The sequence below is a fragment of the Neltuma alba genome, unplaced genomic scaffold (genome assembly GCF_004799145.2).
Source record: "Neltuma alba isolate B1F8T4 unplaced genomic scaffold, ASM479914v2 tig00012514_pilon, whole genome shotgun sequence".
Lineage (NCBI taxonomy): Eukaryota > Viridiplantae > Streptophyta > Magnoliopsida > Fabales > Fabaceae > Neltuma > Neltuma alba.
In genome coordinates this window covers 12,960-17,206 of record NW_021636981.1, presented here as the reverse complement: position 1 = coordinate 17,206, position 4,247 = coordinate 12,960, and the positions used below count along the sequence as shown (strand labels likewise).

The 4,247-nt window shown below is 38.2% G+C and overlaps 1 pseudogene; it reads right to left on the bottom strand.

Annotated features, from left to right (window-relative positions):
- Positions 1-306: 306 nt before the first annotated feature.
- LOC114727889 (LRR receptor-like serine/threonine-protein kinase EFR) lies at positions 307-3,659 on the bottom strand (annotated as a pseudogene).
- Positions 3,660-4,247: the final 588 nt, after the last annotated feature.

Sequence of the window (4,247 nt, the reverse complement as noted above, 5' to 3'; positions counted from 1 at the left end):
AAAAGATTTTTTCTCTTAATAGGCCAATCCTTCGAGATTGAACTCTCTTTAACTTAGCTTATGCTTATCACAATATTATATCACTCTTCCAGTCCTAAATATAAACCCATTTGATAATGTTAATTATACAACTAAATAGGTTTTATAGAGGAAGATTATATATATATATATATATGTAAAACGTCGCTGCTACAGACAAAAATGGAAGAAACTGATAACGATATACCATCCGGGGCCACAATTATCACGTGTACAAAGCATATTTAATTTGAAACACACATAAGTTTGCACATACAATTGAAAACTATAAGAAACAGGGAGTATTGAATATTAGAAATTTTTTGTTGATAATTATTTAGAGGTGTACAATCTCTTGATTGCTTGGAGTTTGTTAACGACCACAGTCATGGGCTGCAGCCTCTCCGATGGCCCATTGCAGAGCAAGACACACCCACTTGCACCAGCGAACCCAAGCATTCTTCCATTCCCTCTCCCTTTCCTGTTTCCCTTCCTATATAGCTTCTCCGAAATATATCTCTTCATCTTCATCTTCAGATAGCAGAAAAGGATCAACTATTCCATGGCATGATTGGGCAAAACCATTTCAGCATATTGGTGAATTCCCATGCCGCCTTCAAATTCCTCATCTGTGGGTCTTTTTCCGGTGAAAATCTCCAATAATAGTATCCCATAGCTGTATATATCTCCCAGTGTTGAAGGTTGCCCACCCACCCATACTCTGTAAACATTTCATTTTTCAAAATCCATACAAATTGACACCGCATATTGAATTCAATGAAACTTGTAGAAATTAGAAGAACTTTCATATTATGTGTGTGTGAGCAATGAAAATGTACCTGGTGGAATGTACCCAATAGAACCCTTTGGGTAACCTGACATTACTGAGTGTTGTTTGGACGTGGAAGACTCGCTTGATTCCTCGTATAGAAGGTTTGCTAGTCCAAAGTCACCCACATGTGCTACCAAATCATCATCAAGCAGCACATTGCTTGGCTTTACATCACAATGCACGATCCTTGTTTGGCAAAAGTTATGCAGGTATTCAAGTGCACATGCAACATCAATTGCTATGTTCAGCCTTTGGATGAATGTCAATCTCTTGTTCTCCTGTTGCACATTATCTCTTGGATGTATCCAATCATCTAGATTTCCGTTGGACATGAACTCAAACACCAAAGCTTTGAAGTCATTGCCTTGGTGATCAATGCTTGATACAGCAGTTATGATCTTAAGAAGGTTCCGGTGCCTTATTCCTCTCAAAGCTTTGCATTCGTCAATGAAACTCCTTGAAGCTCCTCTTTGTTGAAGATTTAATACTTTCACTGCTACTAATGCTCCATCACCTGCTAGAGTTCCTTTGTATACTGAACCAAATGTTCCCGAACCTATCAAGTTTTCTTGAGAGAACCCACCGGTGCATCTAGCTAGTTCTGAGTAAGAAATTGCCGGGTTCAAATCCCTTGTACTGATTGCACTTGCCTCTGATCTTTTTCTTGCTCGTTTTCCTATTAAAAGAGTGCAAGAAAGCATGATAGTAGTATGACTACTGCCAGGGTACTTGCAAGAGGGATTGTCAACTTGGGGGCAAGAGGTTTTCTAGACAATCTGGCCGTGCAAGCAGATAGATTAAATTCTGGGATACCACCGCAGAGCTTGCTGTTTCCATAAATTGAAGTGGAAGTTGCGTTCTTTAAGATCCCTGCCTTTGGTACTTCACCCTCAAAGTTATTGTAAGAAAGATTGAGATGCTTGAGAGCTAAATCACCGAGGAATTCAGGAATCTTCCCAGACAAGTTATTACGTGAAAGATCGATATCTTCTAAACCTCTCAATCCCTCCAAACTATGAGGAATCTCTCCTTCGAACAAATTACCCTGCAAGTGCAGCCCCTCCAAGCTGACACATTTTCCAAGAGAAGACGGAATGACACCAGAAAAGTTGTTCTCTGAGAGTATTAGCTGTGTTAGACTATGTAAATTTCCCACATCATCTGGTAAAGGTCCCGCAAGAAGATTATTAGAGACATCCAAGTACATTGAAAGCGAAGAAATGCCAATCACTTGTTTTGGCATGGTGCCACTGAGCTTGTTATTGTAAAGACTCAGTACAAGAAGCTGCCGACAATTTCCGAGGCTTAAAGGTATACTTCCCTCAAAGGTGTTATCCTCCATGAAGAGCAGTGTTAATGAAGTTAAGTTTCCTAGAGACCAAGGGATTGTTCCTGAAAATCTGTTGCCATTCAAATCCAAACGGCCCAAATTTTGGAGTTTACCTATTCCATCAGGGACACTGCCGGTTAAAAGGTTTCCCTCCAATCCCAGGGTTTCCAAATTAGCAAGATTTCCAATTGCAGCAGGGATGCTTCCATATAAACTATCTCCACCTAATGTTAATTTTCTTAATCTACTTGATAAATTAGCTATTGAGCTGGGCAACTCTCCTCCAAACATATTTCCTCTAAGACCTAAAACTTCCAGTTCAGTGCAATTAACTAGAGAAGTAATTTGAAAACTCAGGCCGTCATCATCTTTTCCATTAGATACAACCCTATTGTCATCAAAATTGAGCCAAAATAAACTTTTCAAAACTCCTATGTTCCTAGGCAACGTTCCAGTTAGAGCATTTTCAGCAAAATCAAGAAGTTTTAGCCTTGAAGCATTTACCAATGATATTGGAATAGTTCCGGTGAAATTGTTGACTGCTCCGCCAAAAATCTCAAGGTTAGGAAGACTTAATCCAACATCAGGTGGTATACTACCTTGCAGTATGTTCTGACCAACAGTGAAGTAGTACATGGAGGAAATGTTGTAAATAGAAGGAGGAACTGAACCCGATAAGTAATTACCATTTAGTCCAAGAAATGTCAAGCCTGATAAATAGCCCATCTCTTTTGGTATGGTTCCATGGAAGTTGTTCACTCCAAGCCCAATTTTAGATAAAGAAGACAAATTTCCAATCCATGTTGGAATGTTTCCTGTTAAATTGTTATTACCTGCATATAAAATCCTCAGTTCCTTACAGTGACTTAGATTACTTGGTATACCTCCAGTGAAGTAATTAAGGGTGATGACTAGAGTTTGAAGGTGTGGCAGACGTCCCACTTCATTAGGAAATTCACCGCGGAAGCTGTTGATGCTTAGATTGAGTAGTCTGAGGAATGTGAGGTTTCCTATTGAAGGTGGAATTGTGCCAGTCAATCTCTGCTGTCCAAGGCTCAGTTGCACCACCCGTCTAGTGGAGATGTTGCAGGTGATTCCTATCCATTTGCAATGATGGAAGGAGTTGTTCCAGGAACTCAATATTTTGAATGGATCTTCAGATATCCGACTCTTTAAGTCAAGCAAGGCTTGAAAATCAGTTTCATTTCCTTGTAGGGTCACCGTTGCCGAGCCAAATGTTGAGCTCATGCACAAAAGAAGCAATCCACTGAGAATTTGTAGTGCCAGGATTTCAGAACTTGTACAGCGGTGGCTCATCTTTTTTTAAGTGCAGTTGTGAATCTAACTCTAGCAATTGTAAAGGTAGGATTGTTACGCGACGGGATCAAGTTACAAGGAGAGTAAGAGAATCTTTGGCGTTACAAAGGAAAGGGAATGACCAAAGTTTGATATTCTTACAGATATGCAATACAGAAGCAATTTCTGTAATTATTTGTTTTTCTAAACCCAGATAAATCATAAAAGATAGCGTGGGGAGAATTAGGTCCACTCGTCGTTAAGATAGGAACAAGTGATCAACTTTTGCGATATTTTTATGACTTTTGATGGTAGCTAACCTAATCCGTAGAAATGTAATTTCTGAAAGGACAATTTAATACTACTTTCTATTCTAAATATAAGAGCTAATTGACTAATTTGAACAGATTGAGAAAATTTATTAAATTAGTTATAATAAATGGGTATTACCTTTCTTAAAATATCCGTACTAATCTTATGTATTAGCTGAAACTATCATTTGATAAAATATTTAATATATACAACTACTCTAAAAATTACTTTGAAAAAAATAAATAAATATGAAACACAAAATGGATTGGGGTCTTACATGTAAGACCATATTTAAAAAACAAACTAATTCTTATATTAAATATCAGAGGTAGTATATAGCTGGGGGAGAAAACTATTGAATGTGTGGATGTTATCTCCTTCAGACAAGGCAGAAGTTTGTCAAGGTTAGCTCAAATTTTACGCATGTAAACCCACATAAGTGAAAGCGTAAAACCCACT